This window comes from Triticum aestivum, chromosome 1A, assembly GCF_018294505.1.
Source record: "Triticum aestivum cultivar Chinese Spring chromosome 1A, IWGSC CS RefSeq v2.1, whole genome shotgun sequence".
Lineage (NCBI taxonomy): Eukaryota > Viridiplantae > Streptophyta > Magnoliopsida > Poales > Poaceae > Triticum > Triticum aestivum.
In genome coordinates, this window is record NC_057794.1 from 225,640,502 (window position 1) to 225,656,077 (window position 15,576).

Genomic DNA, 15,576 nt, shown 5'->3' on the forward strand with positions numbered 1-15,576 from the left:
GGCGACCGCCGCGCCGGGCAAATATCAAGGCTGCATGGGGAAGTGGGGACGCCCATGTCTCGTCAATCACCATGCGTAGACCGAGGCCGTAGGCGGTTAGGGCCCATGGCGCTCCACACTTGACCTTTGACTTCGCCTCAAAGCCAAGTTCAAGCGCACCTTGGGCCCGGGGGCTACTATCGGCGTTACGGGAACGGGGGTACCCAGACTTGCCTGCCTGCGGCCCACGACGTGGCTCCATTGATGGCCTGGCCTCGTGACTGAAGACCCTCGCGAGGGGCCAGGCCTCGCGAGGCGAACGACACCAAGACCTCCACGAGGAGTAGTCTCTCCAGGCTAGCTCCCGAGGAGCGGAGATTTCTATGCAAGGCTCACCTCATGAGATCCAGATGACGTGAGCCATGACAACCAAGGCCCGGCGGGCGCCAGCAGGCACAGTGTACCAGTTTCATCTTTGGTGCTAAGGAGGCAAGCGCAGGCGCGGAGTCCCGAGGAATCATCCAAAGGTTTCCATTCCCATGCAACAAGACCAAGACCGCCAGGACGGCAAGACGGAGGACATCGCTGAGCCCACCCCGGCGTGACGACCAGAGGCTTTTGCATGAGAAGACTGCTTTTGTCAGGATAGCATGTACTAGTTGTCTCCCTTTGAATTTGGCTGTTGTGGGATCCCTTCTTGCCTTCATTTGGGAAGAGGACCAAGGCCACTATAAATAGGGCCTAGCCACCACCATAGAGGGGACATGTCATTCAGATCATCCTCACACCCACCAGCTCATCGAGCACAAGAACACCTCTCCTCCTGAGGTCGTTCTCCATTGTACTAGTTCATCCTCAGCCCCTCGAGGCCAAGCCACCACCAAGGAGTAGGGTTTTACACTTCAAGGTGACCCGAACCTGGGTAAACTGCTGTGTCTCTTTTCCATTTAGTTCTTCAAGCTAGACGATGAGATTAGTGAGTAGGCAGACTGGGGACGACGAGTTCTTCGCACACACCCCAGAGTTCAAACCTCTCAAGGGTCTGCGGAACCCGAAATTTGACAAATGCAAGAGGTCATATGCAAAATATGTGCAACCAATGCAACCTTGCCAAGTTAGAGCAAGCACCTTGTTGGGTGAATAAGATAGGCCATCCTCCACCATGCCAAGTTTGTTAGCAAGTGGATTGTTCTGCAATATTCCTCTCGTGCACCCATTCTCGTATCATTTTGATCATGTTCAATACCTGACATGCATGAAAACATAAAAAGTGAGATTATCTTTGTAATGCAGAAGTGATTCTAATTCAATACTGCCTCCCTGTAAACCCCTTTGTGCTATCTCTGCAATTCTTCCTAGAGATATGCCATGCATGCTGTAATTTGGTGTGTGCATTAATATAATGTTGCCTACTACTCAAAATATGAGAGCTCCAGAAGTGATGATACTTCACAGATGACAACTTCAACATATAGTAAAGAAGAACAAGTCGACCTGACACTACTGCAGGATGCTGCTAATGCGACACTATGATCAGAGACCCTTCGACGAAACTATGTGTGATGCCATAATCGCAAACGGTGGTGTAAAAAACCATAAAAAGGTGCAAAACATTTGCGATGGAGGATACATCAAACACGGTTCAGATTTTAGTTGCGTGTGTGATTTAGGGCATATAGTTCAGTTCAATTAACCGTTTTTGATGAGGAGGAACAAAAGAAACGGGCAGCCAGATGAAGGCGTGTGCGATGTACAGGATATGGTTCACTCGGATGAACTGTTTGTGATTAGGCAACACAAAAGAAACGGTCAGGCATATCAAGGTGTGTGTGATTGAGGGCATACACTTCAGAAGGATTAACTATTTGTGATTAGGCAACCGAGTAGAAACGGGTAAACCAGATCAAAGCGTCTGCGATTGATGGCATACACTTCACATGGATGAACTGTTTGCGATTAGCCACAACAAAAACAGTTAGATAGATCAACGTGTGTGCGCTTGACGGGCACACCCATTCTAATTAAAAGAAGCATGCGCGATGGTAATAATGAGCGCGCACAGTTGTTGGAACAAGACGTGTGCTGACATTGCCTATTGCGGTGCACCCTATCGTGTAAACGCCACATACGCGGCCGAGAAGGCGTACATGCCCATGTTACGCCTTCCGGGAATAATGCCGCACTTATAACCATCAGTAAATTTTGAGCATGCATCCCATCAGAATTTTTTTAGAAGAACTGGGAGGCCGCGTCCAATTACATTCTGAATTGCATACCTGTTCACACCGATCAAAACCTAAACGGTTTCCCACTTAGGAGTGTATTACTACGCGGTTATAAATACTACTACTCCAAGATGACTGCACATTCCTCCTCAACTCCTCATCCACAAAAACTTAAAAACAAACAAGTCATTCATCATCGTTCCCTTGCGTCCGCCATGGCCAGCGTGAGTTTTGGGTCGAGAGATTGCCACCAAGGAGAGGCGAATCTGGAAGTGGAAGCACGAGAGATCTCCAGCCTCGCCGTCAAAGCAACCAACATGTCTGGCCGCACGACCATAGTAGCAGCGAGGTCTCGCCGCGCCGCCAAAGCAGCACAGAGGACTCGTCGTGCCGTCGACGCAGCAAACTGGTCCGCCCGCGCCGCGGAAGCAGAAGAGATTTCCGCCGCGCCACGAATGCAACAGAGATGTCCTCCCGCGCCGTGGTGGCTTGGGAAAAGGTCTCGTGGGCAGGCGACAACTCTTATAGGCGCATGCGTGCCCTCGTCCTTAGGCAAATGGATCCGATCTCCAGGTGGGCGAGGTTGCAGGATGACCTGAAAGCCTTGTTTGAACAGTCTACCGACGTCATCCCGCAACTAAATGACAACAATGCGAAGCTCCGGGCCGAGCGCGACCTGCTGAGGGTGAAGATCGTCGGAAGTACGGAGCAGCTGGAGCAGACCACTGCCTTGTTGAAGAGGACCAGTGTCATCGTCGAGAAACTTATCGACGAGAATGCCATGCTGCGCATCGAGCGCAGAAGGCTGGTGGAGGAATCCGTAGATGCTCTCAAGCAGCATCTTGAGGACAAGAAAGAGCTCGTCACCGCTTGCCGCGGAGACTAGTTCACGCGGCCTGCAGCAACGCATCAACAAAGTAGAGATCAGCGAGCCAGATTGTTGTCTTCCTTCTTCTTCTGCCCTTGTGTATTCCGGGCGTTGCTGCATGTGGCTTTTTTTAATTATGTTTCTAAATTTGTAAGATGATTATTATCCAATGTCATCGTCCTTATATTCATCATGCTTCCTATAAGTCGCAGTCGATGCTATATAGGTCCGTGGGTCTTACATCAAGCTCCATGCAAAATTTGTTTTCAGATTTTCATTTCTCTCTCTTAAATCTCAGTACAGTGAGACATATAGCCACGCCGTAGAACAGGTGCTCGGGCGCCATTAATGGAGACGTTGGGAGGGAGGTGCGCGGCAGGTAGTGATCAAAGGGCTCTCGTCCCGATGAGCACGCGTAGGGGTCTGATCACACGCCTCCCGTACTCAAATAGCTACCCCGCACGGCACCTCCTAGCCAATAAAAAAAGGGGACGCATGGCCGCATGTAATTGGTAAGTCGAATGCCCATGGTTTCAATAATACTTGTGTTTCCGATTTGTAACGTGACATCACTTGTTCTAAAATGACTTTGTTGATTGTTAATGTGTGCGCCTTTGCAAATCGGACAGAAAAATTACCGCATCATGTTGGTGCCATGTCATGAGACCATGCCAAGTTTCATGATTTTCAGGCGTGTTTTGGAATTACAGGAATTAAAAAACCAAGTTTCTCAATCTTTCCGACCAAGACACGACGCCCAGATGTTTGAATTTCACTCACATCTATTGCATAGGACCTAGAAATTCGCCCAAGGAAACACATGTGATTTTTCAAACAACTTTGGTGCACTAGAGCCTGTGCTTGTAGTTCAAATTTGAATTATGCACATGAAATGCCCAGAAACTCAATAAATGTATAAAAGGACAAACAAACCCAGAATAATTCCAAAATTTAGCACGGTACTTCTATTTGGTCTAATCTGCATGTGTAAAATAATTAAGGCGGGAGAAGGCAGTGTACGTATGTCGTTTCGCACACGGAGGTGACACATTCCCTCTCGGAACCACGAGCCTTCTTGAGGGAAGTTCCGGTTTGCAAGAAGCTTACACCAAAGCTTGTCCTAATTCGGCCAAATAAATTACCGCAACATGTTGGTGCCATGTCATGACACCATGCCAAGTTTCATGATTTTCAGGCGTATTTTGGAATTACAGGAATTAAAAAACCAAGTTTCTCAATCTTTCTGGCCGAGCCACGATGCCCAGATGTTTGAATTTCACTCCCATCTCTTTTATGGGACCTAGAAATTCACCCAAGTACACATATGTGAGTTTTCAAACAACTTTGGTGCACTGGAGCCTGTGCTTGTAGTTCAAATTTGAATTGTACACATTAAATGCCCAGAAACTCAATTAATGTATAAAATAGGCCAAACGAACCCGGAATAATTCCAAAATTTAGCACGGTACTTCTATTTGGTCTAATCTGCTGTGTAAAAAAATTAAGGCGGGAGAAGGCAATGTACGTATGTCGTTTCGCACACGGAGGTGACATGTTCCCTCTGGAAACCACGAGCCTTCTTGAGGGAAGCTCCGATTTGCAGGAAGCTTACACCAAAGCTTGTCCCAATTCGGCCAAAAAAATTACTGCAGCATGTTGGTGCCATGTCATGACACCGTGCCAAGTTTCATGATTTATAGGCGTGTTTTTTGTATTTACAGGAATTAAAAAACCAAGTTTCTCAATCTTTCTGGCCAAGCCACGATGCCCAGATGTTTGAATTTTACTCTCATCTGTTGCATGGGACCTAGAAATTCACCCAAGGACACACATATGATTTTTCAAACAACTTTGGTGCACTGGAGCATGTGATTGTAGTTCAAATTTGAATTATGCACATTAAATGCGCACAAACTCAATTTATGTATAAAAAAGGCCTAACGAACACGGAATAATTCCAAAATTTGGCACGACACTTCTATTTGGTCTAATCTGCTAGTGTACAAAAATTAAGGCGAGAGAAGGCAGTGTACTTATGTCGTTTCGCACACGGAGGTGACACGTTCCCTCTCGGAACAAGGAGCCTTCTTGAGGGAATCTCAGGTTTGCAAGAAGCTTACACCAAAGCTTGTCCCAATTCGCCCAAAAAAATTACCGTAGCATGTTGGTCCCATGTCATGACACCACGCCAAGTTTCATGGTTTTCAGGCGTGTTTTGGAATTATAGGAATTAAAAAACCAAGTTTCTCAATCTTTCCGGCCGAGCCACGACGCCCAGATGTTTGAATTTCACTCATCTCTTGCATGGGACCTAGAAATTCACCCAAGGACACACATGTGATTTTTCAAACAACTTTGGTGCACTGGAGCATGTGCTTGTAGTTCAAATTTGAATTATGCACATTAAATGCCCAGAAACTCAATTAATGTATAAAAAAGGCCAAACGAACACATAATAATTCCAAAATTTAGCACAATACTTCTATTTGGTCTAATCTGCCAGTGTACAAAAATTAAGGCGGGAGAAGGCAGTGTACTTATGTCGTTTCGCACATGGAGGTGACACGTTCCCTCTCGGAACCACGAGACTTCTTGAGGGAAGCTACGGTTTGCAAGAAGCTTACACCAAAGCTTGTCCCAATTCGGCCAAAAAATTTACTGCATCATGTTTTTGCCATGTCATGACACCGTGCGGAGTTCCATGATTTTCAGCCGTGTTTTGGATTTACAGGAAATTAAAAACCAAGTTTCTCAATCATTCCAGCCGAGCCACGACGCCCAGATGTTTGAATTTTATTCCCATTTCTTGCATGGGACCTATAAATTCACCCGAAGACACACATGTGATTTTTCAACAAACTTTGGTGCATTGGAGCATGTGCTTGTAGTTCAAATTTGAATTATGCACATTAAATGCCCAAAAACACAATTAATGCATAAAAGTGCCAAATGAACCCGGAATAATCCCAAATTTAAACACGACACTCATGTACTAGTTGCATGTTCATTGTACGTAAATGTTCTAGCAATTCAAACACCATCCTTTCCCTCCGTAACACCATTTTGTCTTTCAAAACATAATGAAAAAATCAGGTATACCACAAACAGTTTACTAGAAAGAATCATGTGGGATGCAATATAATATCTTGGGGCACCATCTTGTCTGGCTTACGCAGGAAGCTTCGTCGTCTACAGCCCACCGCCCCTGCTTGAACCACACTTGCGCGCCAGTTTCTCATGGCATCGAGCGAAATTTTTTTGCCATCGCGGAAATATCTATCTCCCCGCCCCCTCCCTCCTACCAAAAGCCACATTTCCACTGTTCCTCCTTGCTTTCCAAGTTCAAACCTTCACTACTGCTTACTGGCAGCTCAGCCTCCTCGCCGACGACCCTTCTTCTTGTAGCGCCGCCTCCTCGCCGGCTACCCTTCTTCTTGCAGCGCCGCCTCCTCGTCGGTGACCCTTCTTCTTGTAGCGCCGCCTCCTCGCCGGTGACCCTTCTTCTTGCTGCGCGGCCTCCTTGCCGGCGACCCTTCTTCTTGCTGCGCGGCCTCCTCACCGCCGACCCTTCTTTTTGCTGTGCGGCCTCGTCGATATGGTCAGGTAATCCACACCCAACCCACACTATCCTCCTCCTTTCCCACCCCACATGCCCCGACTGACGGAGCGACACCTTCCACCGAAATCACTGCCCCCCTCCTCCAATTAAGCGCCGCCCACAACCATTTTACACGCAATATAACATGGAGCTGAGTAGCATGTGGCCGCATGCGTGAACGAGGTTGCTACGGCTGCCTTTGAGGACACTATCGACACCGCCACGCGGTTGACTACCTTAAAATACAGTTCGTGATGTTTTCTCGAGGCCACCGCCAGTGCCTTCTAGTGATTTGTCCTCTGTAATGTTAATATGCAATCTGATGTTCAGTTAACAGTTTGATCCTCTGAAATGTAATGTTTAGTTAACACTTTGGTCCAACAATTGCTACATTTCGTAGTACTGTTCTCAAGCATTCTTTGTTTTGTTAACTGTCTTATCTTCTAGTACAGGTTTCTATTCTGCAATGTCATGCTCAGTTAACTATTTTGGTTCATTTGGTCTGCTGTCCATTTAACTGTTTGGTTCAGTTCTGAAATTTGATTTTCATTTGCTGTGGGTACAATTTTGTATTGTTATGCATGTGACACCAATCGAATTTGGCTGTACTCAATGCATATTCTACTGATAGTATGGAAACTCTCAGTTAACCTGATCAAGATCTTCCTTATGTGTGTTGCAGGGAAACAATGGGACACACTTTGGTTTACCATTGATGTTTGTTCAAGCAGGGTCCTTTGGCTAATAGCACATTATTGTGCAGTTGCAGGAATCATTCTAATATTTAGGTTTCTTACAATTTATTCTTGCACATGTAGGTCCTGCTGTGAGAGGCTTAGACCCACTGTTCGACCCATTTTGCATATGGGGAAATGAGATGTCCATGAATATCAATCAAGTCATGAAACTTAGAAAGATTGTTAGGATGAAGAAACTTGTGACGAATAACAGCAAGATCCTTGTTTGCACAATGAAGAAGACATCAGTTAACTATAGGATGGTACCAACTCTTTTACCTTGTTGTTACCCTTTGCGCCATCTCAAAATTTACAACAGCGATTTATGCATAGCTTTGTTTTCAGTACTTTTCAAAGCAGTTCACCGATGATTACCTCTCAAACCACCTGCATGGTCAAGAGGCGAGGAAGGTATTCATTCAACACCCATGGTACAATATTGAAGTCTTGCTGAAGAGAATGAAGGTTGGGCGGGCGATTATCCATAGCCACTGGCCTAAAGTTGCAAGGACATTCAACATCATTGAAGGCTCAATATTTGCCTTCCGCTTCTGAAGTTTCCCAGATGAGATTCATCTGTCTATTTACTGTGTATGATGCTACTTTCCAAAGGTTTTTGATGCTGCATGTGAAACTTGGTGCTGTTGTGTAATGGTGTAACTGAGTGCCGAAGCTATCTGATATAATTCGATTATGAAATCCTGGTTCCTTTTATACGGATATGAAATATCTGGCATGTTTTATAAGAAATATTAGTTTTATTAGTACATGGATTATCAATAATAGGCTAATTACCTTACTTATTGGGGTTTTCTATTGCAAATGGTTACTCAGAAAGCACCGTGGGAGATGAACTCAAACAACCCGCACGGTTTCTAGAAAGTAGGCGTGTTCGATCAACTAACAATCACACACGGCTTCTGGTAGCGAACTATTTGCGTTAGGCCACCTTGCACAAACGTTTCCACACAAAGAACTGTGTGTGATATACATACCTACGGAAATGTTTTTCTAGCATTCACCGTGTGGGATGTACATACCTACGGAAATGATATTTTGGGATTCACCGTGTGGGATATACATACCTACGGAAATAATTTTCTGGGATTCACCGTGTGGGATGTACATACCTACATTAATGATTTTCTCGGATTACCATGTGGGATGTACATACCTACAGAAATGATTGGCTTTCGATGCCTCGCCCGATCGTACATGGCCCCAGCCTGGGTCCTAGGAGGGCCTATCCCTCACGATTTCTGGGTCATGTGGGAAGGACACCCTATCGTACACACTCACTTGGCGACGGTTCCAAATGTCGTCGTGGAAAGGGGTTAAAAAGCATTTGTTTAGGACGTCGCTGTACCAGTGTGACCTGAGAGATTCAAAATAAACTAAGGGAGAACAATTCGACCTGACCAGTCGACCACAAATGTCTCTGCTACTCTTCCCAATAAGGAACATACTTATTAAAGAAGAGAAGAGGATCATGTTAAAGAAGAGCAGAAGAGCAAGCAGATTGAAGATATTACAAGTCTTTCTATAAAATGTTTGTTGTCCACCCATGATGGACCAGAGCGCATAGAAAAACACTATTCCTTCCAGTCTCTCCATATGTGGCTCACATGGATTTCGAAACTAAAGTAGGAACATTTAGCTGACCAATTAAACATGTCTCAGTTTTACTAATATGAGCATAATATCATATTCGAATTTGTACAACTAAGCTTGTTTAGCTTGATGGGTGGAGAAGTGCTATTACGACATAAACCAAGTAGGTTGGTCGTGGTCATCATAAAATGGTGAAACCGTAAGCATGATGAGTATAGTTTTAACCGTGGCCGTGGGATGGCAGATCTGAAGCTGCAAACCGCACAAAGGGTACTTAGCAACGAATGTTTGCTTTAAAATAACAACTAGATTTGGTATGGACAAGAAAGTACAGCCAACAAGTGACAAATAAATGCAATTCCTGTTGTCTCTCCATATGTCGCGACATGCATTTGGAAACTCAAGTGGAACATTTAGCTAACTAATTAAATGTGTCTGTTAACTCAGTATCCTATCACAATCGTATTTGAACAACTAAGCTTTGGAATTGTGAGTGTTGTATTATATAGCTTGAAGGGTGGAGTACTGCTAGTACGACAGAAAGCACCTATGAAAATTATAGTAGGGTAGATAAAAGGGGAAAACCCTAAGCATCAAGAGTAAAATCAGGAAAGTGGAACTAGCTGGATCATATGGGCTTGTACTACCAGTACGATAAGAAATGGTTCAGAAAGGGTTTGTCCCCAAAAGGGGCAACTCTATTCAACTGAAGGCACAATACTATTACTATTAGTCTAGACTATCAAAGATGACATAGCTCCCAGAATTTCCTAGATATGCAAACCATCTAGAATCTTTGAAAGCATCCATCTGAAGTGACCCAATAGACCTGTCAACTGCAAATGTCCCTGCTCCACTTCCCTACAAGGAACATACTGTACTACTCCCTTTGTTAATAAATATAAATCTCTTAGAGATTCGAATGCAGACTACATGCAGAGCAAAATGAGTGAATGTACATTCTAAAATATGTCTATATACAACCATATGTAGTTCTTATTGGAATATCTAAAAAGACTTATGTTTTACAAAAAAGGCTTTCGCCCTGCTTTATAAATAAAGCAACGATGAGTAACACCCGGTACAAATGCACGCCACCACAATACACACACGCACCCAAGGAAATTTAGGAATGGAGGAAGTAATATACTAATTAAGAACAGAAGAGGAACATGACAACAAAGAGCAAGAAGATATTAGATAATGCAATGTGTGTTGCCCACTCATGATGAACCAGAGCGCACAAAGAAATGCAAATCTTTGCTGTCTCCCTTTATGTGGCGCACATGCTTTTCGAAACAAATATAGGAACATTAGCTGACCAATTAAACATTCTTTGTTTTAGTAATATGAGCATCCTATCATATTCATATTTCAACAACCAAGCTTTCAAATTATGAGTGGCATGTTGTTTCGCTTGATGGGTTGAGGTCTTGAGGAGCAGTGCTAGCACGACATGAAGCACCTACGATGATGTTAGTGAATATAAAGGGGGTAAACCATAAGCTTTACGAGTATAGTGACTGTGCCATGGCAGATCTAAAGGTGCAAACCGGACAAACGCTACTTCGCAACCAATGTTTGCTTTCAATTAGCCACTACGATTTGGTATGGACAAGAAAAGTAAAGTAAACAATTTACGATCTATTTTCCGGGTGAGATGAATAACTTAAGCAGATATGAAAGAGTACCACCTCTCTTGCGATGCCATGTAGGCCCCTGCTGGTACGTTGAGGGTGTTGCAGGTGCGATGGCTGTCGGCAGCGCAGAAGAAGAATTAAGGGCAGACGGCCGGGTCGGGGGATAAGTCATGTTGCCGTGGACAAGGTGGTCGTAGGAGCAGAACGACAAGGTGGATGACGGCGCCGTTGGAGCGAGAGGATGCGATGAAAGGATCCTGGTCCAGCACCGTGGATGATAGATGTTCATCTTTGGCAGTGGACGACGGGGTAGGAGTAGCGGCTCTAGTAAGGTGGAGGATGGGGTGGCGGGACGGAGGATCCAGGCCGGAGTGGGGAGGTTGTTGTGGCGCCGACGGTGTATGAATGGGGAAATAGAGGGGGAGGGGATCTCAAACTTTCGGACGCGCTTGTCTGAAATGTGGGAAAGTTGCGAACTTAGCCACCGTTTAAAATTTTGGACATCTCGTCGGTTGGGGATAGGACGGTAATCTCGCATCTCCACAATATTTGCCGATAGTGATTTCGGGCGAGGAGATGGTCTTTTGCCGCCCACGGTTGGCGCTCACGGTGTATGAATGGGGCTGACATGTAGGGCTGTTGTGTCACGTCTGAGGGAAGTTACACGCTTGCCCCTATTTAAAATATTTGCCTACATCAATGTCGGACAAGGAGAGTTTGTTTTGCCGCCCACGTGTATGAATGATAAAATTGAGGGAGAGAGAGAGAGGTCTTTCGGACGAGTTTGACTCAAATGTGTGTTTGCCACCCATGTTTGGCGCTCACCGTGTCTGAATGGGGAGATAGGCGGTCGTGTCATGTCTGATTGAAGTTACTAGTCTACCCCCATCGACAACAGTGCAAATCGAGTCGATTAGGATGTGAAGTGTCAAGGGTAGATAGTAATTTCCATCTCACAAACATTGGCTTCGGGCAGCCGATAAATGATAGTGGGTGTTTTGCCTTTAAAATTTGGGAGAATTAGCATGCACGTTTACCCTGGGCCATGGCAACTAAATTCAAATTCAATTTGTATCCGTTTACGAATATCCATACATCATTCTATGTTTTGTTGTTCATTTCTTCAAGACCATGACAAAGGTTTATTCCACCTTTATATAGGAATATGATTTAGAAATGTCATGATCTTCAAATTCAGTAGGTTGAATACATTTTGAGTCAAATAGTTATTTCATCCAATACAATATGCTCACACAAAAAATAGTTCATCTTATGTCAATCATACAAGTACTAAGGATTACCTCGCCTAAAAATTTCAGATCATTACAACACATGGACAACAAAGGGGGTCTTACAACATAATCCATTCAGAGACATGACACAACATGCAAGTATACTAATCTAATGACAATTTCAACTAGTATCTGAAGAAGAACCGGGATTACCCCGGGCTTCATATAGCAGAAACAGCAGGACATCCTCCGTCTTCACATGCAACATTCTTACTTCCTCCAATTCTTGGGTTGCTTGCATAATGCATGCAGCTAATTGCATAATTTTCAGCCTCAAGATCAAGATTACCTCATTCATGGCAGCCACACCATCTCTTTCTGCCTCTAGTAGAGCCTCAAGAACTATAATATATGTGCTCAGACTGCTCTCCAGCGGTGTTGCCTCTGAACTGCTACCATGTGGTAACATGGCTGGCGCACTGCTTCCACAAATAGATTCTGGGGTTGTACATTGTGTCCTAGTGTGAACGGCATCCTGAAAGGTTTCTGCAGGACATAAGTAAGAGATAGTTATCGCATGATCCAGACAGTACGCTTACATGGTAAACGACATACGAATTATTGCCGAGCATGGCAAGCTATATTTAAATGGTTCGAAGCAGCGTCAGCCGAAAACAAATTAAAATGGTAAGATGAAAGGCAGTGTACCACCTCTATATTTAAGTTGCCCAGGCATCTAAGTAGTTGAAATAATCTGAGAAAGCACTTAAACAGTGTGGCCTCATATAAACTATGAAGACAGCCTTGTGACGAAGTTCATAGGAAAAGTTAAGGAGTCAAATGAATTAGCCATGCATTTCTTTATGATAGTATAGCATGCACTGCTGACATATTGGCCAACTCAGGTATAGCCTAACATGTAACAAACAAGCATTCGAATTAAGCAATACAGCAAAGCAGACAACTGAACTATTCGTAATTCTGTAGGATTACAGGTTGAGAGCACAAGCCAAGAAAGCAGCCCACACTCATTACATTTCACATGTACTAAAACACACTGGCTTACCATATGTTGTTGTGAAGCTACGCTGCTATTGCAATGTTATTTGAAGATATCGTTAACATCCCGTGGCTGCAAATCTAGTTATTGTAGTTTATTATTCACCCTCTATTTAGGTAAAATTAATTTTAATCACATGCACTGCTTCGAATTGATCATCAATGGTTAATCTAAACTAATGAAAGAAGGGTGTGTCCTTACACGGCAATATATGTGCTTCACTCTAATTTTTATGCTTGTTCGAGGTGTCAGCCACAAAAGAACAAATATTTTGCTTGATGGGGTTGGCAGCTCCACAATTAATAGATGCATCAAATTAGTCATGCAACTTGGGAAGATCAAGAATGCACAAAAAAGTAATGAACAGAGGCTCGGAGAAGTGATGTAATAGCTAGCATTGGAAAATGTAGGGTAAAACAAACAAAAAGCAGCAGAACCACAAGCTAGTTTGTTGATGAGTAATTAAGCATAGAGAACATAGAAGCAGTCTGATGTAACCAACATGTGGCATTAGAACAACACCATTATCATAAATATAGCATGCAAGAAGTAAAATAGTAGGCAGTGATATCTAGGAAGTACAGTAATACTTAGGACAAAACAAAAGCATTGTAACTATATGTGCACTGGTTTGTAATTTAGCACATGTAACATGTTCACTGCCACACGTATGGCCCTATAGGTGCAAGCAGAATAACGCATCTCATGAAAAAATGAATGATGCCCTGAAGAAATTCGAAGGTGTGGTGCTTATGCTAAGAAAGTGAACGTAGGCGCCGGCCGTTGGATAATAGTAACTGATTCTCGGCGATGTATGGGTATCGTTGTCATACTTCAAAACTAAAGATCGTCGATGGTGCTCGTGTTGCGGTTGAGTATGGGCTGACTGTTGCCGTTGCTGAAGCGGCTCTAGTGCTTCAGTTGCGGCGCCTCTCGACATACAAGAAAGCTCATCTGTGGTAAGTGAACAGTTCCACGATAAAGAAGAGAAAAACCGAAGGAGTACAAATTGAAATAACCCGATGAGGCCGCAGTGTCAGTAAAGCAGGGCTGATGGAGTTGAATATGGTGTTTGTGGAGCGGGTCCGGTGCAGTGGACGAAGGCGCCAGCGAAGCACATCCGGCGTGGTGTACAGCACTGTCGGTGAAGCGGATCTGTTGTGGTGGACGAGGGCTTGTATGAAGGTCCAACGATGTGGCAGATGAGGGAGTCGGTTGTAACGCCCTCGATGCGGCTATATCCCCCACGTGTCGAAGCACGACTTAGAGGCATAACCGCATTGAAAGCAACATCGCAAGTGAGGTAATCTTCACAACAACCCATATAATGAATAAGGGAAAAAGAGATACATAGTTGGCCTACACTCGCCATGTCACACAATGCATAAATATCATTACATTCATCCAATACAATCAAGGTCCGACTACGGAACCAAAATAAAGATAAACCCCAAATGCAACATAGTCCCCGATCGCCCCAACTGGGCACCACTACTGATCAACTGGGAAAGAAATGTAGTATTGTCCTGAGTCCTCATCGAACTCCCACTTGAGCTCAGTTGAATCACCTGGAGCCGTATCATCGATCCCTGCATCTGGTTTTGGAAGTAATCTATGAGTCACGGGGACTCAGCAATCTCACACCCTCGCGATCAAGACTATTTAAGCTTAAAGGACGGGTAAAAGGTATGATGTGGAGCTGCAGCAAGCGACTAGCATATATGGTGGCTAACATACGCAAAGAAGAGCGAGAAGAGAAAGGCAAAGCGCGATCGAGAAAGTATGATCAAGAAGTGATCCTAGAACAACATATGTTCAGGCATAACACGAGACCGTGTTCTCTTCCCGGACTCCCGAAAAGAGACCATCACAGCCACACACTCCGTTGATTCATTTTAATTAAGTTTAGTTTCAGATTAACTACAACCGGACATTAACAAATTCCCATCTGCCCATAACCGCGGGCACGGATTTCGAAAGTTCAAATCCCTGCAGGGGTGTCCCAACATAGCCCATCACAAGCTCTCACGGTCAACGAAGGATATTCCTTCTCCCAAAACAATCCGATCAGACTCGGAACCCGGTTACAAGACATCTCGACAATGGTAAAACTAAACCATCAAAGCCACCCAGATGCGCTGACAAATCCCGATAGGAGCTGCACACATCTCATTCTCAGGGCACACCGGATGAGACTAGCTACGAGTAAAACCAACCCTCAAGTTTCCCCGAGGTGGCCCCGCAGGCAGCTCAGTTTGGACCAACACTCAGAGGAGCACTGGCCCGGGGGTTTAAAATAAAGATGACCCTTGAGTCCGCGAAACCCAAGGGAAAAAGGCTAGGTGGCGAATGGTAAAACCAATGTTGGGCATTGCTGGAGGAGTTTTATTCAAGGCGAACTGTCAAGGGGTTCCCATTATAACCCAACCGTGTAAGGGACGCAAAATCAAGGAACATAACACTGGTATGACAGAAACTAGGGCGACAAGAGTGGAATAAAACACCAGGCATAAGGCCGAGCCTTCCACCCTTTACCAAGTATATAGGTGCATTAAAATAGACAAGATAATATGGTGATATCCCAACAATAAACATGTTCCAACAAGGAACAAACTCCAATCTTCAC